General features: G+C 49.0%; 1 protein-coding gene across 1 annotated transcript in view; it reads left to right on the top strand.

Annotated features, from left to right (window-relative positions):
• Nucleotides 1–23,935, top strand: part of ADAMTS2 (ADAM metallopeptidase with thrombospondin type 1 motif 2) — a gene marked incomplete at both ends in the record, with an annotated part of 245,196 nt that overhangs the window by 128,239 nt on the left and 93,022 nt on the right. The window lies entirely within an intron of this gene.

Genomic DNA, 23,935 nt, shown 5'->3' with positions numbered 1-23,935 from the left:
CTGCCCCCGCTGTGCCCCCTCATACCTGGCCCAAGACAGCACTGCCACCTGGCTTCTCTTAGGGGAGCAATATTTCTCAGTTAAGAGTGAAAAAAACAAGAGATAAGCCAAGAGGTGCCCCTGTTTCCAGGAAAAATGAGATAACATATTTCTTTCTGGAAATACAGACCATTTCTCTCTGTTCAATATGTAAACAAGGTGTGTCTTGGTCAAAGAGAGAAAGGGGACATTGTGACATGCCCAGCCTAGCCAACTGCCGGCCCTGCAGGCACCGAATCCTTGCCGCTGGCACAGCAGGGACCCTGAGGGCTGGGGAGCCCCAGTGAGGGTCGCTTTGGAGTGACGTGTGGCCTGTGGCTGGGGCCGGCGGTATGTTCTCAGGTGGCTCCTGCAGGCCGTCGGGATGTGCCAGCAGCCGTGGCAGTGGCTCTCCCAGGAGAAGAGGGAAGGTCAGTAACAGCAGCACCCACTGCACGGCCAAGCTGGCGTGAACATGCGGCACCTCCCAGCCCCTAACCTCCCAGCTGCCCCCGTTCTTTTCTCCCATAAACCATGGCCAGGAAAGAAGTGGACGCACCTCCCTTCAAGGTGCTGCCTGCAACTGCTCCTACCAAGGAAATGCTGGCTGTGGCTTCTTCCATGCGTGCAGCCCCTCGGGCTCTCCCAGCCTCAGTTGCTCAGACATAGCGTAAGAGACAGTCGTTTTCCATGTATCCAACAGGTGGTTTTGGCCCCCGGCTTATTGATTTGTTTTTGCCGAGCCCCTCTGGGTGTCTGGAGACCCGGAGAGAGGTCAAAGGGGGCCTCAGTCTTCCAGGAATTCCCCACAGAGGGTGTGTGTGTGTTGTGAATGAGCATGTGTGCATGTGTGTGTGAGTGCGTGTGTGCACTTGTGTGCACGCATGTGAATGTGTGTGTGTCGGGGAACAAGTGAGAGCAAGTCAGCAAGTCTGTGAAGGTGACGTAGCCCTGGAGGGCTGTAGTGGAGGTGATTCTTCAGGTAAAAGGGGCCTGGCGATCACTGGGACTGAAATACTGGAGGAGTGAATGAACCAATGAATGAATGAATGAAAACATAGGTTTGGGGGGCCAGGGAAGGAGCCACTAACTCAGCCTGGTGGAGGGAATGGGGAGGGGCAGCCAGTCAGGAACTTCCCAAACAGGAGGAAGGTTGGCGCTGGACCTTCAGGGAGGGGCAGGATTTGCCAGGCTGACAGTGGTAGCTGGGTCTGGCACTCTGGCTGTTGCTGCTCCAGGGAGCAGCGTGTGCAAGCTTTAGGGGTGGGAGAAGCCAGCAAGTGGAGCCAGGCAGGTGGGCCGGGGTGGGGTCATTTGGGCTTCCTGTCCTACTTGGAACTGCAGGAGACGGGAGCAGCGGGCCCCAGCAGCCCTCTTGGTGTCTGCCTGCTGCACTGGCTGGGTGCCCTGTGCAGTCCACAGCACGCACAGCTGTGATGGTGGCCCCAGTGTCCTGCAGGGCCAGGCAGGAGCACTGTGGTCCATCAGTTGACTTGCACAGACCCTGGCTGGGTCACATCTGCTTTTAAACCAGGAAAGGAAACCCCAGACATTTTAAAGTAGAATGTGATATTTCTTGTAGTCTCTGTGCACCCAGCCACTGGCCTGTCCTATGGAGCCCTTGGGGTGTCCAGGGCAGCCAGGAGCCTGGTGAACTGGTCCTGTGCCATCCTGTCTGCAGAAAGGGCAGCCCTTGGTGGCCATGGGACTCGGGCTTGGAGTGCATCCCCCACACCGCCCCCCAGTCTGTTAGGAAACACCCATGTAAGGCTGCATCACGGATTAAATTTACAGCGTTCAGCACTTGCTCTGATTTCTCATTTCCTCCCTTCTTTAGATGAGACTGATCAAATTAAGCCCTATCGACACCGTGGTCTGACAGGAGGCTTGGCACTGTGTAGGGAGCACAGGGAGTGTCCCTCCATGACCACCGTGGAAGCACGGCAGTCCCGGGTCTCCAGGGAGTTCCTCCTCGGTGACTGCAGGCTGTGGCCTTTCAAGGCAGGGAGCATCACGGGAGAGGGACATGTGGGGTCCATCAGGGCTAATCAGTGTCCCCTCCCCAGCCCCACAGGCTTCTGATCCCACCGAGCTCACACAGGAAGACAACAGGAGGAAAACCCAGTGTCTGCAGGCCTGGGTGATATGGCTGGGGCCCACAGCCGGCTGAACCGGGGGCCTCTCAGTGCCATCTCCTGTCTCTGCACCTTGCGATTTACCCGTGGCAGAGGTGGGTCTCTTGCTGGTGGAGGATGGAGAAAAGCCAGAAAGACAGAGAGGAAGGCTGAGCCTGCCTGGGGAGGGAGGGCCAACATCTCCCTGCCGCTCACTGGGAGGCTGGGGGCTGCAGGCTCCCAGTTCCTGGGCCAGCAGCGTGCAAGAAAGGAGGAGCACCAGCCCTTTGCGGAGCGCTTTTCTGGGCAGACCCAAGGTGACCACTCCTCCAGGTGTCCCTTGCCCACCCAGAGGCCGTGGGCATGGAGAGTCCCATGAATCTCCCCGAATGTCAGTCAAGAGGCCTCAGCCTCCAGGGCTGCCCCACTGCCCTTCTGACCCCAGTCATGAGGGTGGCAGGGGCAGTCCCTGGTCACTGGCTCTGCTCTCTGAGCAGGCCCTGGACAGGAATAGACATGAGGAACATCAGGCAGCAGACCATCTCTCCTGTCAGAAATCCCTGCTCCCTCAGCCTTGCCCAACCTGGGATCTTTGGAATCATTCTGTCCATTTTCCTGCTCAGTCCATGGAAAGATTTTTTTTTTTTTTTTTTTTTTGGTCACGCGGCATGCAGGATCTTAGTTCCCTGACCAGGGATCGAACCTGTGCCCCCTGCAGTGGAAGCACGGAGTCATAACCACTGGACAGCCAGGGGAGTCCACTGAAAGATTTTAAAGCAGTAGGGCCCCATGCTTGTGCACCCACCGAGCATGCACTTAAGAGCGGAATCCATGCGAAGGGCACCCTCACCCCCAGAACTGTGCAGGGTACCACTGAGTGTGGTGGCCCTGAATATGGGCCCTCGGCATCTCCCTCCTACCGTCCAGCACACACTCTCCTTTAAAACATCTAAAAGTTCCAGTTCAGAGCAAAACACCAACAATACAAAGAGTGAGGTGGGCAGGGATGCTGAGCAGCTAAGGCTACTTTATGCTGCCAGAGAAACGCCGTCCTGCCTCTCTCAGTCCTTGTTAGAGCCCCACACTTCAGGGCTGTGAGTGGACACGGTGAGGCGGAGTGTGGGTCTTTGTGCTACAGGGTCATGGTGGGTGTGGCTGTGGGATGAGGTCTCCAGTTTGGCGGGGTACCCCTGGAGCTTTCAGCTGCCTCTTGTCTACCAGCCCCAGTGCAGCTGGCTCCGAGTGGTGCTGTCCGGGGTTCAGGTGCAGTGGGCTGGATTCTGGGGTCAGACACCTTACCTGCCGCCCTTGATGCCATGAGGCAGTGGCTGGAGCATGACCTTCCTGGGCTTGTCCCTCCATCTTCATAGGAGGAAGTCCAGCCCGGCTCCACAGGGCTGGTGTGAAGAATAAATAAGGGATGTCCGTAAAGCCCCGATGTTGCCGATGTCATCTTCATCGTCAACAGTGGGAGACCTTTTCCCATCACGCTGCTGATGGGGGTGTCTGGAGGATTCTCCCTCCTGGAAGGTGGCTTGGTGCTACAGTGTGGCTCATCCTGCATTGCCACCCTGGGTCCCAGCGTCAGCTGGGGGGAGCCATTTTTCCTGGCCCCAGCCCCTCTGTGTGACAGGCTCTAGGTAGGAAGGACCAGGATGGGTACAGCAGGTGGCAGGGAACAGGGGACAATGCCCCAGGCTGGGGGTGGGGGTATGGGCAGGCTGCTGAGAGTTCCTGCACCCATGATCATGGTCTGGCAGGAGAGGGCCTTGAGCAGGGCTCTGAAGCACCCTGCACCTGCTGCATCTGTTGGCTCCAGGCCCCTCTCAAAGCACCAGGAACACCACCCTGCAGTGTCCTTGCCCACCCTGCATGACATGGGGCTCAATATCTGAAAAGATGAAGGGCCCAATAGGAGAAACAGGTTGGCAGCTGGAGAGAAATGCCTTGGAACTTGGATTTGGAGAATCCAAAGACTGAGTAGCTGTTTCCTGGTGGAGGCATGAACTAGGGCAATGACAGAGGGATGGGGGTGGGGGCAGGTTCAGAGACGCTTAGGATGAGGATGGAGCCGACTGTGTGGGTTCGGGAGAAGCAGTCCCTGATCCTGGTGTGGGCCTGGTGCCCTGCAGGTGCCATGGTCCCAGGTGGGCACTGCAACTGAAGGGGTGGGGTGGGGCGTGGAGGAGGCATTCAGTCCTGGAATTCTGAGTGTGGGGTGCTTGAGGGCCTTCCAGGGAGCGATGCCTAGGAGGTCGCTGAATGTCCAAATCTAGGACTCTGGAATGCGTGTGGGGCTGACGACAGGCATTTCCCTGTCAGTGACGCACTTGTACAAGCTGTGCCTGGACACAGAAACCATGAGGACCGTGGCCCCTCGACGTTGGCCATCAGCACCCCACTTGCCAGCCTCTCACTTCCCCTACATTCAAAGTGAAATCCCAGGGAATCCTCCCTTCTGTCGGGACCTGTGGGTGTCTGTGTTTTGTTCTGAAGTTCACAGTAAATATTTTCATTAAACGATCTGCCAGCCTCTCCATTGTATCCCGCCATCTGGCTGCTGAGTGCTGGTGAGAGGCAGTATAGAGGTAACTCAGGGGCAGTTTCCCTTCCCTCAGCTGACTGCCGCAGAAAGGACTTTGGTGCCCTGGAGGCTGAGGCCGGTTTTAGGGACCTGCCTGCCTTGGCCGTGTGCAAGAGCTCACCAGGGAAGGACTCTTAGTCCCCGGACCCCAGGGGCCTGGTTACTGAAGGAGACCTCATGTGTCCCTGGGGCTGGGTGGGCTTCAGAAGGCGGCTGGAGCATGGGTCGGGGGGGCGAGCAGGTGCAGAGGAGCCTAGGCCATTCAGCTGGTGCGGGAGTATAGGGCAGGCCAAGGCTGTGTGAGGGCTGGGGACGGCAGGCCCCGGACCCCGCTGCAAGGAGCTCCTGGCCATTCAGGCGGCTCCGCTGGTTTGGGCCTAACCTCAGTGGCCTCAACACTTCTGCAGGCACCCTCACTTCCCAAGGACACGTATCTGTGGAGGGCTGAACCAGATCCTGGCCCCTTTCTCTCGGCCACATACCTTAAATTCACATTTCTCTGCCCCATCTACACTGGGATCGCTCTAAAAGTAGGAGGTGCAACAGGGCAGCACCATGTGATACTAACAGTCTGAGGGCACTCTGGCTACAAAACCAAAAGCTGGTGTCTAGCTTAGGCCAGTGCATGAGATGTGTGTGTGTATGTCAGGACTCTTGCAGTTTCAAGACAGAAATCCAATGAATCGACTCAAAGAGCTGGAGAATCCAGGGGTATATCAGCTTCAGGTACAGCTGAAATAGGGACCTAAGGGGTATCACCTGTTCCCTTCATCTCTCAGCTCTGCTTCTCCTGGGAGGAAGCGGTGTCCAGCAGCCCCTGGCCCACTTTGTACACCACAGCAATCCCAGCAGAGAGAAAGGAGAGGGTGTCTTCCCAGGTACTCCAACAAATGCTTGGCATTGGGGTTCATTGGCCAGTCTGGGCCATGTGGGCGCTCCTGGACCAGGGGGTACAGTGGGGTTGGCTCCCCCTGAGCCATGTGAACTGGGAGGGGGGAGTGGTTCACCAAAGGAAAATCAGGGAGCAGCACCCAGAGAAGGGGCGGGTCACCATGCAGCACAGCTCTAGGTAGCTCTGTTCATCTCCAGCAGGGAAGGGGGGTGCTGGGCAGGCCAGGTGTTTTATGTCCACCACCGAGGAGCATCATTGCCCCATCCCTGGGAGGGCATTCCCTGGGCGCAGTTTCTTTCCCCTTCTCAAGAGCTCCCATTTCCCTCTGGAGGTGCTAGAAGTTACCCTTCTAGCAAGCCTGGACTCCAGACAATTTATGCATCTTCCAGCTCTTGTCTCAGATTCGGTGCAGCTGTTACTGGTGTGGCCCTGATGGATGAGTGCCGAGGGGCTGGCCTGGCCCCAGCAGCCCTCCCCCTCCTCCTTTCCACCTCAAGTCATAAAAATGGTACTGGCTGCCAGAGTTGCAAAAATTAATTCCAATTTGGTAATAAAGTTAGAAAGGGCTGGGATGAAATAATCCTAATGAGCTTCTTTTAATAAAGCTCACCAGTGGGGCTCTGTGCTGATGGCCCCCGTGGGGCTGAGTCTCTTTCTGCTCCCAGAGCCTCCAAAGAGACAGCCTGCTTCCAAACAGGGCTTTTGCTGTGTCCTAATTATGCTTCTATGTAAACATATTTTATCTTAATGATCATCTTTGAATTTGCAGTCACAGAGGGCTTGTTTCTCTGTCGTTAATAAATAGAGAGGATGACTTTCCTTCAGATGACCTCCCCTAGGTGGAGATGCCAGGGTACTCCTATGGGCTGCTGGTGCCCAGGACCCTGGGCCCGGTCCACTGCCCCTGCAGGGGCCTGCACTGGTTGCGGAAGGAGAGCTGGGCTTGCCTCTGACCCTGGTCTAATTCCATAAGTGTCACTCTCCCGTTCTTCACAATACGGCAGTTTCTGCTTTGCAGGGCAGTTGTAGGGATTCGAGCTTCAGGGGTGCCTGAGCACTGGGGAAGGGAGAGTAATTTGTTCTCATCCACATAGCAGGGCCCTCAGCACACCCACCCATCCACCCATGTGCTTGTCCAGCAGAGGCCAGGCGTGTGAAAACTGCTCATGGGTAATGGGCAGTCGTAGGGGGACCTGGAAAGTGCACTGGCCTTGGAGTTCACAGCTTGCCTAACACGGAGATCATAAAAAAGCATTTAGCTGAACTTTCTTCTAGCAATTTTATGACTTCATTTTCATCATCCCAGGTCAACAATCGGCCAGGAACTGGTTTTTGCTTAAGGTGTGAAGCCAGGGTTTGACCTTTTCCTCCTTTATCTAACCAGTTGTCCCAACATCATTTAAAAAAAAGAAACCATTTATCTCCACAACCAGCTTTCTCTCCTTTTCCCTTGCAATGAGCAACCATTCTAAGGTGATCAAAAGGTATCCTTTTGTTAGTGTATATTTTTGCAAAATCAGTGTTGGTCTTTGACAGTGTTTTTAATTGACAAATGGTGCTGCATTGTATCTCATTCTGACTCTGTTTCTAAGATCCATCTGTCTATGTGGATGTCAAACTTCAAACCTCTGCGTAGCACTGTGTGGAGTGCACATGCCGCATTTGCCTCTCTCGCCCACTGATGACACCCAGGTTGCCTCCAACTCCCCCCAACATACCCAAACAACATTGCCATGAACAGCTCTCAGTTGCCTCCTGAGAGACCTGTGTGAGCTTGACCATCTGCGTGCCTAGTCCAGGGGACAGAAAAATTGCCCATGGGGCAAGGGTAAGTACAGGGAGGGGACTGGGATATCCTAAGGACACCCTATGTCTTTAGGACGTAGAGTGAAATTATTGGGCTATCAGGTTCTTACACATTGTTGAGTAAGTATTGCCAGATTGCCAGGATGTCCACACCTGCTCCACTTCCACCATTTACCAAGTCATCCAGTTTACTCACTATTTTATTATTTGATCAGCTATTTAAAATTTACATATAAATGAATATCAAAGGTGATTAATATTATTTTCTTTCACATCTTTATTGGAGTATAATTGCTTTCCAGTGTTGTGTTAGTTTCTGCTGTACAGCAAAGTGAATCAGCTGTATGTATACATATATCCCCATATCTCCTCCCTCTTGCGTCTCCCTCCCACCCTCCCTATCCCACCCCTCTAGGTGCTCACAAAGCACTGAGCTGATCTCCCTGTGCTATGTAGCAGCTTCCCACTAGCCATCCATTTTACATTTGGTAGTGTATATATGTCAATGCTACTCTCTCACTTCGTCCCAACTTACCCTTCCCCCTCCCTGTGTCCTCAAGTCCGTTCTCTATGTCTGCGTCTTTATTTCTGCCCTGCCACTATGTTCATCAGTACTGCTTTTTTAAATTCCATATGTATGCGTTAGCATACGGTATTTGTTTTTCTCTTTCTGACTTACTTCACTCTGTATGACAGATTCTATGTCCATCCACCTCACTACAAATAACTCAGTTTCATGCCTTTTTATGGCTCAGTAATGTTCCATTGTATATATGTGCCACATCTTCTTTATCCATTCATCTATTGAGGGACATTTAGGTTGCTTCCATGTCCTGGTTATTGTAAATAGAGCTGAAATGAACATGTCTCTTTTTGAATTATGGTTTTCTCAGGGTATACGCCGCGTAGTGGGATTGCTGGGTCGTATGGTAGTTCTTCTTTTAGCTTTTTAAGGAACCTCTATACTGTTCTCCATAGTGGCTGTATCAATTTACATTCCCACCAACAGTGCAGGAGGGTTCCCTTTTCTCCACACCCTCTCCAGCATTTATTGTTTCTTGATTTTTTAATGATGGCCATTCTTACCAGTGTGAGGTGATACCTCACTGTGGTTTGGGTTTGTATTTCTCTAATGATTAGTGATGTTGAGCATCATTTCATATGTTTGTTGGCAATCAGTATGCCTTCTTTGGAGAAAAGTCTATTTAGGTCTTCTGCCCATTTTTGGATTGGGCTGTATGTTTTTGTGATATTGAGCTGCATGAGCTGCATGTATATTTTGGAGATAAATCCTTTGTTAGTTGCTTCATTTGCAAATATTTTCTCCCATTCTGAGGGTTGTCTTTTCATCTTGTTTATGATTTCCCTTGCTGTGCAAAAGCTTTTAAGTTTCATTAGGTCCCATTTATTTATTTTTGTTTTTATTTCCCTTACTCTAGGAAGTAGGTAAAAAAGGATCTTGCTGTGATTTATGTCATACAATGTTCTGCCTATGTTTTCCTCTAAGAGTTTTATAGTGTCTGGCCTTACATTTAGGTCTTTAATCCATTTTGATTTTATTTTTGTGTATGGTGTTAGGGTGTGTTCTAATTTCATTCTTTTACATGTAGCTGTCCATTTTTCCCAGCACCACTTATTGAAGAGGCTGTCTTTTCTCCATTATATATTCTTGCCTCCTTTATCAAAGATAAAGTGACCATATGTGCGTGGGTTTATCTCTGGGCTTTCTATCTTGTTCCACTGATCTATATTTCTCTTTCTGTGTCAGTACCATAGTGTCTTGATTACTGTAGCTTTGTAGTATAGTCTGAAGTCAGGGAACCTAATTCCTCCAGCTCCGTTTTTCTTTCTCAAGATTGCTTTGGCTATTTGGGATCTTTTGTGTTTCCATACAAATTGTAAAATTTCTTTTTCTAGTTCTATGAAAAATACCATTGGTAATTTGATAGGGATTGCATTGAACCTGTAGATTGCTTTGGGTACTATAGTCATTTTCACAGTATTGACTCTTCCAATCCAGGAGCCTGGTATATCTCTCCATCTGTTTATGTTATTTTTGATTTCTTTCATCAGTGTTTTATAGTTTTCTGAGTACAGGTGTTTTGCCTCCTTAGGTAGGTTTGTTCCTAGGTATTTTGTTCTTCTTGTTGTGATGGTAAATGGGATTATTTCCTTAATTTCTCTTTCTGATCTTTTGTTGTTAGTGTATAGGAATGCAAGAGATTTCTGTGCATTAATTTTGTATCCTGAAACCTTACCAAACTCATTGATTAGTTCTAGTAGTTTTCTGGTGGCATCTTTAGGATTTTCTATGTATAGTATCATGTCATTGGCAAACAGTGACAATTTCACTTCTTTTCCAATCTGTATTCCTTTTATTTCTTTTTCTTCTCTGATTTCTATGGCTAGGACTTCCAATACTGTGTTGGATAATAGTGGTGAGAGTAGACATCCTTGTCTTGTTCCTGATCTTAGAGGAAATGCTTTCAGTTTTTCACTATTGAGAATGATGTTTGCTGTGGTTTGTCATATATGACTTTTATTATGTTGAGGTAGGTTCCCTCTATGCCCCCTTTCTGGAGAGTTTTTATCATAAATGGCCGTTGAATTTTGTCAAAAGCTTTTTCCTGCATCTATTGAGATGACCATATGGTTTTTATTCTTTAATTTGTTAATATGGTGTGTCACATTGATTGTTTTGCGTATATTGAAGAATCCTTGCATCCTTGGTGTAAATCCCACTTGATCATGGTGTATGATCCTTTTAATGTGCTGTTGGATTCTGTTTGCTAGTATTTTGTTGAGGATTTTTGCATCTATGTTCATCACTGATGTTGGTCTATAATTTTCTTTTTTTGTGATATCTTTGTCTGGTTTTGGTATCAGGGTGGTGGTGGCCTCGTGGAATGAGTTTGGGAGTGTTCCTCCCTCTGCAATTTTTTGGAAGAATTTGAGAAGGATAGGTGTTAACTCTTCTCTAAATGTTTGATAGAATTAGCCTGTGAATCCATCTGGTCCTGGACTTTTGTTTGTTGGAAGATTTTTAATTACAGTTTTGATTTCATTACCTGTGATTGGTCTATTTATATTTTCTAATTCTCCCTGGTTCAGTCTTGGAAGGTTGTACTTTTCCAGGAAGTTTTTCATTTCTTTCTTGTTGTCCATTTTTTTGGCATATAGTTGCTTGTAGCATTCTCTTACGATCTTTTGTATTTCTGTGGTGTCAGTTGTAATCCCTCCTTTTTCATTTCTAATTTTATTGATTTGTGTCCTCTCCCTTTTTTTCTTGTTGAGTCTGGCTAAAGGTTTATCAATTTTGTTTATATTCTCAAAGAACCAGCTTTTAGTTTTATTGACCTTTGCTATTGTTTTGTTTGTTTCTGTTTCATTGATATCTGCTCTGATCTTTATGATTTCTTTCCTTCTACTAATTTTGGGTTTTCTTTATTCTTCTTTTTCTAGTTGCTTTAGGTTAAGGTTAGATTGTTTATTTGAGATTTTTCTTGTCTCTTTAAGTGAGCTTGATTTGCTATGAACTTCTCTCTTTGAACTGCTTTTGCTGCATCCCATAGGTTTTGGATCATTGTGTTTTCAATGTCATTTGTTTCTAGGTATTTTTGGATTTACTCTCTGATTTCTTCAGAGATCTCTTGGTTATTTAGCTGTTCACTGTTTAGCCTCCATGTATTTGTTTTTTACTGTTTTTTTTCCTGTAATTAATTTCTAATCTCATAGCATTGTGGTCAAAAAAGATGCTTGATACAATTTCAATTTCTTAAATTTTCCAAGGTTTGATTTGTGACCCAAAATGTGGTCTATTCTAGAGAACATTGTGTGTACACTTGAGAAGAAAGTGTATTCTTCCACTTTTGGGTAGAATGTCCTATAACTATCAATTAAGTCTATCTGGTCTGTTGTGTCATTTAAAGCTTGTCTTTCCTTATTTATTTTCTGTCTGGATGATCTGTCTATTGGTGTAAGTGGGGTGTTAAAGTCCCCCACTATTATGTGTTACTGTCAATTTTTCCTTTTATGGCTGTTAGCATTTGCCTTATGTATTGAGCTGCTCCTATGTTGGGTGCATACATATTTATAATTGTTATGTTTTCTTCTTGGATTGATCCCTTGATCATTATGTAGTGTCCTTCCTTATCTCTTTTAACAGACTTAATTTAAAGTCTATTTTATCTGATATGAGTATTACTACTCCAGCTTTCTTGTGATTTCCATTTGCATGGAATATCTTTTTCCATCCCCTCACTTTCAGTCTGTATGTGTCCCTAGGTCTGAAGTGGGTCTCTTGTAGACAGCATATATAAAGGTCTTGTTTTTGTATCCATTCAGCCAGTCTGTGTCTTTTGGTTGGAGCATTTAATCCATTTACATTCAAGGTGATTATCACTATGTATGTTCCTATTACCATTTTCTTAATTGATTTGGGTTTGTTTTTGTGGGTCTTTTTATTCTCTTGTGTTTCCTGCTTAGAGAAGTTCCTTTAGCACTTGTTGTAAAGCTGGTTTGGTGGTGCTGAATTCTCTTAGCTTTTGCTTTTCTGTAAAGATTTTGATTTCTCCATCGAATCTGAATGAGATCCTTGCTGGGTAGAGTAATCTTGGTTGTAGGTTTTCCCCTTTCATCCCTTTAAATATGTCCTGCCACTTCCTTCTGTATTGCAGAGTTTTTGCTGAAAGATTAGCTGTTAACCTTATGGGGATTCCCTTGTATGTTATTTGTTGCTTTGCCCTTGCTGCTTTTAATATTTTTTTCTTTGCATTTAATTTTTGATAGTTTGATTAATACATGTCTCGGCCTGTTTCTCTTTGGGTTTATCCTGTATGGGACTCTCTGTTCTTCCTGGACTTGATTGACTAGTTCCTTTACCATGTTAGGGAAGTTTTGGGCTATAACCTCTTCAAATATTTTCTCAGACCCTTTCTTTTTCTCTTTTTCTTCTGGGACCCCTATAATTTTAATGTTGGTGCATTTAATGTTGTCCCAGAGGTCTCTGAGACTGTCCTCAATTCCTTTTTTTTTATAAATTTATTTATTAAAAAAATTTTTTTGGCTGTGTTGGGTCTTCATTGCTACACAAGGGCTTTCTCTAGTTGTGGCGAGTGGGGGCTACTCTTCCTCGCAGTACGTAGCCTTCTCATTGTGGTGGCTTCTCTTGTTGTGGAGCACAGGCTCTAGAGTGCAGCCTCAGTAGTCATGATGCATGGGCTTAGTTGCTCTGTGGCATGTGGGAACTTCCCGGAGTTGCTCTGTGGCATGTGGGATCTTCCTGGACCAGGGCTTGAACCCATGTCTCCTGCATTGGCAGATTCTTAACCACTGTGCCACCAGGCAAGTCCCCATCCTCAATTCTTTTCATTCTTTTTTCTTTATTCTGCTCCCTGGCAGTTATTTCCACCATTTTATCTTCCAGTTCACTTATCTATTCTTCTGGCTCAGTTATTCTGCTATTGATTCCTTCTAGAGTGTTTTTAATTTCAGTTATTGTGTTGTTCATTGCTGTTTGTTTGCTGTTTTGTTCTTCTAGATCCTTGTTGAATGTTTCTTGTATTTTCTCCATTTTGTTTCCAAGATTTTGGATCATCTTTACTATCATTATTCTGAATTCTTTTTCAGGTAGGTTGCTTATCTCGTCTTCATTTATTTGGTCTTGTAGGTTTTTACCTTGTTCCTTCGTCTGTAACATTTTTTTGTTGTTTCATTTTTTTTTTTGATGGGTGGGGCTGTATTCCTGTCTTACTGGTTATTTGGCCTGAGGCATCCAGCACTGGAGTTTGCAGGCAGTTGGATAGAACTGGGTCTTTGTTGCTGAGATGAGGACCTCTGGGAGACCTCACTCCAATTAATATTTCCTGGGGTCTGAGGCTCTCAGTTAGTCCAGTAGTTTGGACTTGGAGCTCCCACCACAGGAGCTTGGGCCTGACCTCCGGCTTGGGAACCAAGATCCCACAAGCTGTGTGGCATTGCAAAAAAAAAAAAAAAGAAAGAAAAAAAAAAGGAGCAATACAATAACAAAGAATAAGAAACAAAATAAAATTAGAAAGATAAAAAATATATTAGGAAAAATAAAAATATAATTGAAACAACTGCAAAAAGGTAAAATAAAACCACAACAGAAAAAGGAAAAAATAAGGGGGGGGTGGGGAACAAGCCAAAAGGAGCAGAACAATAACAAAGTATAAGGAATAAAATAAAATTAGAAAAATAAAAGATTTATTAGAAATACAAAAATATAAATGAATCAACATGGTAAAACAGAACCCCAATCTAAAAGAGGAAAAAAGAAAGAAAAACAAAAAAGCTTTGGCTATGGGGGGCGTTTAGTTGGGGGTGGAACTTAGGCAGGGGGTGACATTTGAGTGTGGGGCGGGGCCTAGGCTCAGGACCTAACCAGCAGGAAAAGGCCTTGGGGGCGGGGCCTAGGCCAGTGATGTTCAAGCATGGGGCAGCGCCTCTGCTTAGGACCTGTGTGGAAGGGGAGAGGCAGCACCTCCAAAGGAGGGCCTCTTGAGTGTGGAGTTCTGGAGTTTGGAGGTAAGGCCCTGAGTGAGGGTGTGTGGGTGGGGTTTAGGCCCAGCGTGTTGGAGGGGGTCTCCGAGTGTAGAGGTAGGGCCCTGGGTGAGGGTGTAGGGGCAGAGCTTGGACTCTGCATGGCAGGAGGGAGGCTCTGAGGGCAGAGGTTTAGGCCCTGGAGCCCAGGAGGCTCCCTGGTGCCTAAGTGGGCAGGGAAGGTGCTGGCCGTGTTCCCTTCTGTTCCTCCGCCCCCCCACATGGTCTCCCCCAGGGTCTCCCTCATCCCTGCTGGACCTCTAACCATGGGTGGGTCCCGCTGGGTATAGGAACTCCTTCCCTCCCCCAGCCGCCCCTCAGGGGTGCCAGTCCTGTAGGTCCGGCCTTTACTTCTGCTCCCCTTTCCTTCCCTCCCACTCCTTCAGGACCCGCGTGGCTGGACGGGACCTAGGTGGGCCTGGATCAGGCCCTGGATCTCAGCAGGCTCCCAGGGGCCCAAGTGGGCAGGGGAAATCTGGCCACGCTCCCTTTTGATCCTCTGTCCTCCCAGTGTTCCCCCAATTTCCCCCTTCAGGCGTGGGATCCCTTCCCCTCCCCCCAGCCACCCCTCAGGGGTGCCAGTCCCATCCCGACTCCACTTCTCCTCCCTCACTAACCACCACGGCCCACGTCCTACCCGGTCACTGGGGGTTCCTCCCACCCCCTTAGGTGTCCATGGTCCCCCACTGGTGCCTGGTAGGTGCCCTAGTTGTGCGGAGACACGAATTCCGCTATCTTGTCTGCTATCTTGACTCCGCCCCCCCAAAGGTGATTAATATTAAAACTAAGGGCAAGCACACACCATTCATGCAAGGAGTGGGCAACACTGTCTCCGCTGGGCAGAGGCTCCAGGAGGAGGTGAGTGAAGCAGTCTTGGGTCATGGTCTGACTTCCGCTTCTCTGGGAGGTGACAAGGCCCTTTCTGGGGAACTCATGAGCAAGGTCATGAGTGAGTCTTGGGAAACAGTGGGCTCTCCACAGTCGGGTGCCTGGCAAGACCGAGGTGTAGACCAGGTGCTGGACATGCAGCAGAAGTCCGGTCAGTGAGAGTGGGCTGCTCTGTCCTTTCTATATCTGAGCCCACCGTGGTCTACCTCCCGCTCTCAGGGAAAAGCTGGAAACTTCTGTGAGTGATATGCGTGTTTTCAGCAGAGCCTGAGGGGAGAGACCCTCATCAGCACATGGTCAAGACAAGCCAAGTATTGATGAGAAGCTGGCCCAAGTTCTCCTGGGCGTTCTGTCCTCGGGTTAAGAAGACGGCCTGATGGAAGGGGGTCTTGGTGATGACAGTCCATATGCTGGGTCACACTGCTGCAGTGAGGCTCAGTTGCCCTCCACAGCTGCTGCAGAGCTGCCACCTTGGGATCACCTTTCACCACCCTCCAGGGGATTCCCTCCTCATCTCTCGTGTTGGGTTTCCTTTATCTCTAGTCTTCCACTTTCTTGGTTACCTCTTTTGTTTTGAAGGAGCACATCCTTCAGTACCTTCAAAGGGATGCTGGACAGATAAAACTTTAGACAACTTACTTGTCTGGAGATATCTTTCATACTTGTTGAGAACTTGTCTGGGTATAGAAATTTTGAAGGCTTTGCTCTATTGTTTTCCTGCTTCTAATGCTGGTTTGGGGAAGTCTACAGCCATTCTGCTTCCAATCCTTTGTGACCTCTTCTGTAACTGCTTCCTCCGGCCCCCTCTTATTCTCTGTGAAAGTTTGTAGAAACTTCCTTGTGTTCTGAAATTTCATGATGATGTGCCATGGTGCTGGTCTGTTTTCATCTGCTGAGTTGGGTGCTAACTGGGCTCTTTCAGTCTGGGAGCACCTTTTAGTTGTAGGAAATTTTCTTGAGTAATTTCGTTAATTCTTTCCTTTCTGTTTTCTCCTTTTCTTAAAAAAAATTATTTATTTATTTTTGGCTGCATTGGGTCTTGTTGCTGTGCACAGGCTTTTTCTAGTTGCAGCGAGTGGGGGCTACTGTTCGTTGCGGTGCGTGGACTTCTCATTGTGGTGGCTTCTCTTGTTGTGGAGCATGGGTTCTAGGCGCGGGGGCTTCAGTAGTTGTGGCACATGGGCTGTAGACCGCAGGCTAGGTAGTTGTGGCACATGGGTTAGTTGCTCCATGGCATGTAGGATCTTCCCGGACCAGGGCTCGAACCCGTGTCCCCTGCATTGGCAGGTGGATTCTTAACCACTGCATCACCAGGGAAGTCCCTCTCCTTTCTTTTTGGAGCTTCTAGTATATGGATGATACACCTCTGGTCTGGTCCTCCAATTTTCTTATCTTTTTTCCTGATGGTTCAAGTCTCTTGGTCTTACTGTTTTACTTTCTGGGAGATTTTTCAACTTTGTCTTCCTAATGCTTTCATTAAGTTTTTTTATTTCTGCTGAAATGTTTTTAATTTCAAAGAACCCTTTTGATTGTTCTCATTTTGTTCGTGTTTAGTGAATGCGATATTTCCTTCTACCTCTCAGGGGTCACTAATGATAGGTTTCCCCACCTTCCTAGGTAGTCTTTTTTTCCTCCATTTTCCTCATTTTGATTGTTGTGTTGTATCTTGGTCTCCATCTGTTGAGTCTGGGACTAATCCCAGAGAGCTGGAGATCCTTGGCTGGCTGCTCCTGTGTAAAGTTGGGCAACAAAAGAGGTGACTGGGAGCTTGATGCAGGTAGTTGGGGGAACCATGGACAGTAATATTGCCTTTTGTTCTTTGGTCAGATTCCCTAGAGAAGCCTCCTTCCAACTTCCTGCCTGAGGGGTAAAGGCTTGACTACCAACGTTCTGGGAGTGGATTGTGGGCTAGTGTCTCAGCATTCATTTCATTTTCCTGTTCTTAGCATGGTACCTGTGCTCTCAACTACACCTGGTGCCTGCAGCCCAGAAACCTTCTTTTCCACCTTTTTGAGAGAGAATGAGCTTCCAGACCAATGCAGTGTTCGTTATTGGGCTGTTACTGGGGCACAGGGTGTGGGGAGGGCATTTGGCATTGGCCATCAACTAGTCCTTATTTCAATCCACCCATCATCCCACTTCCAGAGGTACTTGGTGGCTTTGGAGGATTCTGCAGTACAAACTGGAAGAGTCTTGGCCAGCTTCTCAGATATACTAAGTCCATCGCCACATGGCCACCTGCTTTCCAGCTTACAACAGTTCTGTTATTTTCTTCCTCTCCTTCTCCCCCTGTCCGTGTAGGCTTGTGATTAAAAAAAAAAAAAAAAACATACCTTTTCTAAAGTTGTAATGGGGTTCCAGGGAGGAGCAAAATTAGATGTATGTGTTCAATGCATTTTTACTCAAGGTCCCTCCTGTGCTTGGATTTGTGTTTAGACATTGTATTCAGTTCCAAAATCCGTCTTTTCATGACACTCGTACCACTGTGATCTAATTAATGTTATTTTGTAGTGTCTTCTGAAATTTTGAAAGGTAAATACCTCCTCGTTATTATTCCTTTTTAATATTTTTTCTGGCTATTCTCTCATATGTAGTCTTCCAGTTGAACTTCGGAATTATTCTGTTGGATTTTAACAGTTTTTTGATGGAGACTGTGTTAAACTTATAGATTAATTTGGAGGAGAATCAACCTGCAATCCAGGATAGTGTCATTGTGTCTCCAATTACTGAGGTCTTCTTTTGTTTTGAGGGAGAGCTTTGACTATATTTTATTACTCTCTGTGTAGTCTTCGTACATTCCTTATTTTTGTTTATACCTAGATATTTTGTAGGGTTTGTTCCTATAGTCAATAATCCTCTTTTCCCATTCTCTTTCCTAGCTGCTCACTGTTATGTACAAGAAAGGTATTGATCTTTGCATACTGATTCTATGTAAGATGAGAATTCACTATTTCTTGTAGGTTTGGTAAAACTCTTCTATAAAACATTCTGGGCTTTTCTTTGGCTGCTTTTCTCCATTTCTTCTAAGGTTTATTCAGGTTTTCTACTTGAGCCAACAGTTAGTGTGTATATTCTCTATTTAGTCTAGGCTTATTAGAACTGTGTTTTTAATTTCTGGTATTTAGGGTTTGAGGGTCCTCCTTGTTTTCTCTGATTTTGCTCTATGGTAGCAGCTGTGGACATGATATTTGAGTTTCCTTTTTGTCCTAACATACAGTCAAATTTGGAACTTGTTCTGCACGTGCTTGAACAGGACACATTTTATGGTTGTTGGGCTTAAATTAGGTTGCTTTAGTAATTCAAATCTTCTACAGTAATGCAAATCCTGCCTAATGTTTTACCTAATTCATCTGTTTCTTTCTGGAATAGATGTATTAAAAAGCACATAGCACTGTGGCTTTGCCTATTTCTCTTTGTATCAGGTTGAAGCTCTGTTAGGTGAAAAAAGTTCATATCTTTTATATCTTCTCAATGAATTGTGTATCAGTTTGTACCCTTAATGTCTTGGATTATATTTTATCTCATGAATGTAGTTACGCCTGGTTTCTTTTTGTTGGCAATTACGTGGTAACTCTCTCTTCACCCCGTTTGTCTGAACTCCTCCTGGGTAATTTTGTTGTAGTTACACCTTGTATAAGTAACTTACAGCAGGATTTTGTGCCAGCTCCTGCTCCTTTGCCAGCCACCTGACTTTTGCTCCTGCTGCCCACCCCCCTCTGCCACCCCCAGCCTGGGCTTCCTGGCCCTGCTGTACCTGCCTCTCCTTCCAGTCCAGCTCCCAGCTCCCAAGGGCGCCCTCCGCCTCCCCACTGCTGGCCCTGTGCTCCCTCCCATCGTATCTCTGCACTGGCTCCTACCCCTCACAGCCCTGCGATTATCTGTGAGGCACTGAGGCATACAAGACCCTGGGCCCCTGTCTTCTGAGTGGCCCTCCACTCAAGTGGAGAAGACAGATAATGCCCAAGTAAATTCACAGATGACATTCGAACTGCAAATGGTGGTATGTTCCATGAAGGAGGACACTGGGGAAAGGGAGAGTCTATTTTAATTTAGAATGAAATAAGGCAAGTTGCCCTGAGGAGGGGACATTTCAGCTGACACCTGGAGGATGAAAGGGAGGAAGCCCAGTGAGGAATGACGGGAAGATCATTCCATGAAGAGAGGACAGCAATCTTTCCCATCACTGAGCAGTGGCATCTCAAGTCTCCGTGCCCCTCCTCCCCTTGTCGGTGTGCAGCTGGCCCTGAGCGGGGAGGCAGAGGGGGACCAACACATCTGATTCCACTGCAGGAGGCAGTGGGTCCCTGGCACCAAGGGCTGCAGGTCCCCTTCCCTCTAGACCTTTTGGGGGGGCTTCTGCTGGACCTGATAGTGTTGCAGGAAGGGGGACCCCTTCCAGGGCCCGAGAGCGGGCTCTTGTCTAACACTTGGAAATGAATTGTCCGACGAGACATACATGCTGACAAAGCAAGAGACTTTATTGGGAAGGGGCAGCCCGGTGGAGAGCAGCAGGGCAAGGGAACCCAGGAGAGCTGCTCTGCCATGTGGCTCGCAGTCTCAGGTTTTACGGTGATGGAATTAGTTTCTGGGTTGTCTCTGGCCAATCATTCTGACTCAGGGTCCTTCCTGGTGGCCCATGCATCACTCAACCAAGATGGATTCCAGCGAGGAGGAATCTGAGAGGTTGGGAGGACATATGGACTGGCATCTCCTTTTGACCTTTCCCAAATTCTTCCAGTTGGTGGTGGCCTGTTAGTTTTGTGTTCCTTACCAGGACCTCCTGTCATAAAACATCTCATGCAGGGCTTCCCTGGTGGCGCAGTGGTTGAGAGTCCACCTGCCGATGCAGGAGACACGGGTTCGTGCCCCGATCCGGGAAGATCCCACATGCCGCGGAGCGGCTGGGCCCGTGAGCCATGGCCGCTGAGCCTGCACATCCGGAGCCTGTGCTCTGCAACGGGAGAGGCCAAAGCAGTGAGAGACCTGCGTACCGAAAAAAAAAAAAAAAGAATTTTTTTGCAAATGGTTACCTGGCCAGGGTGGGCAGTTTTGGTCAGTGGTTCCCCTAACAATAGGAAGGTTAAGTTTGGGCAGGAGCAGCAGCAGAAAGGACATCCTAGGAGAGGCCAGTGCAGCAAAGGCCTGGGCGTGGGATTTGCACAGGGACAGCAAACACCCAGGCACCCTTGAACCTACAGAGCCAGCACTTGCTGCATGATACTCCCATGGCATTTACAGACTCAGGTCCCTGGGGTTTCTCTTCTCGGGAATAAACATGCTTGTTTCTATCAGCTTCAGTTTTCCCACACCATCCCTTGGTGCTGGTGAAGTACACAGGTCCCTCTGGGGCACATTAACAACTTTGGATGACATGACTTGGGCTGGGTTCCAGCCCCTTCTCTGTGGTGTGACTTGTCTGAGTCACTTAATCTTCCTGGGGTTCCTTGATGCTAAAACGGGGACAGTAATGAGGATAGTGCGGAGCCTCCCGTTTGCTGTGAGGATCAGATGGCTGCTGGACATAGTGGAGGTTTGTTACTGTGAGGGGCTGTGCACATGCCCCACCCTGCCACCAGATGCAGGGGCAGCAGGGTCCGGCAGGGGCGTGTGATTCAGGGGCTGTGGCTGCTGTGACCTATTTATTCCCCTGGAGGGCAGGTACTTCAGGATGCCCCGGATGCAATTCTGCTTCCCCTATTCCGTCCTCTCCACAGACTGTTATTGACTCTTTGAGGAATTCTGTCCGACCCGCTGTAGAGACTCTAAAATGAGGGACAGCTTTTGGAAGCTTCCTGTTGTGTCATCCTTTGCCTGAGACATGAACAGTCCAGAAAGGTCTCCCCAGCACAGGGAATGCCAGGAACTAAAATCCCTGCGGTTACCCATTGAGAAGATAGGGTCCTGCCATAGACACCTCCGCTCAGGGAAGCCTCGGCCTGCCGGGGTCCAGTCTTCTCCCATCTGCCATGGATCAGCCACCCAGGGGGGACCAGCGGCTTCTCCTTGTGGGGAGGCTGTGCACAGAGGGCGATTGAGTCAGGAGCCAGGGCAGCATTGTCCTCCCACCTCAGCAGGAGATGGGCAGTGCCAGCTGCTCGTTAGTGGGTCAGTTACAAGCATTCAAGAGCTCCAGGGGGAGGAGGGGAGGGTGACAGAGAGGTCTGAGGGACCGAGAAGAACTGAGGCCTTTAGGCCAAGGAGGCAGCCCAGTGCAGGTGGACGGGCCCTGAAGGCTGGGATTGGTTTCAGAGAATCACTAGGCAGCCAGCTGAGAACCCGAGCAGGACTCAGCCTGAGGGATAGGCCCGCTAGAACCAGAGTGTGGTTGGGATCTCTGCGTGGCCTAGCCTTTAGGATCGGGCCCATTGTAGGAGACTCAGGAGACATCCAAGAATGACAAGGTGGAACGACAGCCTGGCTGCTGGGTCCCATCAACACTCATGTGGCCCCAGGTCTGGGCGCCTGGCAGACCCTGCTGACCTTGGAGCTGTTCCCTACGTCCTGCCAGGCCTGAGCAGGGCTTGGGCTTCCAGGGACCCGACTGTAGGGTGGGGCTGTCACCTTCAAGGTGCCCCGAGCGGCCCTGTCTTCCTCCCTTCATCTGCACTTTACTTTGGATTTGGACACATCTCTACAGGGGCTGGGCCTTGGCGGGGGGCAGTGTTCTAGAACATAATGTCCAAGCCACCCTCTAAAATTATGCTCGAGATAATAATGATAACAATAATTATGCTTGTGGTGAAATTAACATTTCTAATGCATTCTTAGAAAACATTGCTGTTTTTAATGGGCTTGTAACATACAATTTAGTTAAAAACTGAGCTTGCGGGCTTCCCTGGTGGCACAGTGGTTGAGAGTCCGCCTGCCGATGCAGGGGATACGGGTTCGTGCCCTGGTCCGGAAAGATCCCACATGCCGCGGAGCGGCTGGGCCCGTGAGCCATGGCCGCTGAGCTTGCGCATCCGGAGCCTGTGCTCCGCAACGGGAGAGGCCACAGCAGTGAGAGGTCCGTGTACCGCAAAAAAAAAAACAAAAAAAACAAAAAAAACACAAAAAACTGAGCTTGTTCAGCAGAAGCAGCTACAAGATGTACCCTAGCCAGCCCTGGCCTGGTGGCAGCCCCATTCCCTCTCCCAGAAAATGTCAAGAGGAGTCACTGCACGGTGACTTCTTGGGTTAGGGTTGGGGGCACACTCTGATGCCTTCAGAGGTTAAGTGGGCAGCAAGGGCGGCAGGCCAGGCAGCGGGCCCCTGTGTCCTGTTTCCAGGCATGGCTGTCACTCCACAGCTCAGTGTAAACTCCCCTCCCCCTCTACAGTGACTCCATTTCTTAATTTCTCAGACAAGCTGGCTATTCTAGGTTTTAACATGAAATCTCCAAATTTTGAAATACTGTCAACCAAATAAGGTATTTAAAAAACACCACATGGCCCTAACAGGCACCCCCATGGTCTGGTTTTGCTCAGGGACCACCTGTCAGTGACCCCTGGCTTGACAGGGGCAGGGGGTAACATCCAGCCTCTTCCCTGGGAAGAGCTTTTTATGGAAATTACCATCTTTCTGCTTCCCAAGGTGGTTCTGAAGGTGAGCTGTCCCTGCTTGTTGAAAATGCAAAGAAATAAATGTGTAAAAATAGAGTAGCAATTCCTCAAACCCACTGTCAGGTTTAAGTAGCTGATGTTTCCCCTGGGAGCAGCAAGGATGGCCCTGAATTACCTCCAGACAGCACAGCAGAAGGATGAGCTCTGCACTGGCGCTCTCCCTGGAGTGGTCCTGGGCAGTGCCTGCCGTGTGCATGTGTGTGCGTGTGTGTGGAGTGTGTGTGTGCCTGTGCATACTGGGGGGACATGGGGGACTACAGGGGTGGGGCGGGGGCACAAGGACCCCAGGAGGTAAGGAATGCCAGCAGATGCTCAGCCCTGGCACTAGCCCATTCCTCTTCTCTGTGCAGCCCTTCCCCCTCTGCTGCTCCTTCACTCCCACTTTTCCTTCCATAGCCAGGTTGCAGGTTTGTGCCTGAAACCTAACAGACAGCAGGTGTAAAGAAGAGAGCTTCTGGCTGGCTGGGGAGCTCTCTTAGTCTTCTGGTCTGTAAAATGGGGGCAATAACGCACATCAAAGAGGCCTGTTGTCAGCACTGGATGAGGAGACATACTCGGAGGGCCTGGCTGCCTCACTGTGCCTCCAGAGGAGACCGTGGAAAAGAGCTTAAGGGACAAGTGAGAAGAATTGTTCTGGAAGACTCTTTGGTGATGTCATGATAACCTGAGGTCCTAGGTCGTTCCCAGGGCAAGAGTCTCTGAGACACACCTGTTCTTCCCCCTACCAGGAGTGCCAAGGAGGGGCAGGACCCTGGGGTCAAGGACCTGGCGTGGACACATAGACCAGCGCAGGGTTGTGAGGGGCTTCCAGAGGCTTTGGCACTGGGACTAATTGGACAGTGTGGTCTGTGGCTGCCAGCAATGCTGAAGGTCAGCCTGGCCAGCTCAGCTGCAATCCTGAGAGGTAGGGGCCAGGATTGGTCCATGGTGGGCTCCAGGCCCAGTGGGAAAGTAGAAGGGGATTGAGACAGATGCTGCAGCCCTGCAGATGGTGCAATGACATCCTGGGGTCCTGGGCCTGATGCGATCCAGCCCCTGGCCCCCTCAGCTGTGGCCCCTAAGGCCCCATGCCCCAGATGGTTTGCCCCGCTCTGAGCCAGGTGTTTAGCCTGTGGGGGACGGAGTGAGCCCCTGCCAGGCAGACTGTGGGGGAGTTGTCATAAGAGGGGCTCATCCTGATTCCTGCATGATTCAGTCAGGCAACCTTTCATCTCTTTGGCACTTGGCATCAGGGGCAGGCACAGTTCTGGGGTCGGGGTCACCCATGACCTGGCCCCAACCCAGGAGTTGAGTGGGCAGGCCTGGCACAGAGATGAGGGACCTAGCTCCAACCAGGGACTGAGCAGAAAGTTCCAGAAGAGGAGCTGTCTGAAAAGACACTGTGAAACACATACCACCTGGGCTGGGCCTCAGTTTCCCCGGTTATAAATGGGGAGACCAGCCTGGGAGACCAGCTCTTTGGCACTGGGTG

The sequence above is a fragment of the Leucopleurus acutus genome, assembly GCF_964270905.1.
Source record: "Leucopleurus acutus genome assembly, chromosome: 3".
Classification (NCBI taxonomy): domain Eukaryota; kingdom Metazoa; phylum Chordata; class Mammalia; order Artiodactyla; family Delphinidae; genus Leucopleurus; species Leucopleurus acutus.
The sequence above is the reverse complement of the archived record's forward strand: the minus strand, read 5'-3'. Positions and strand labels throughout refer to the sequence as shown.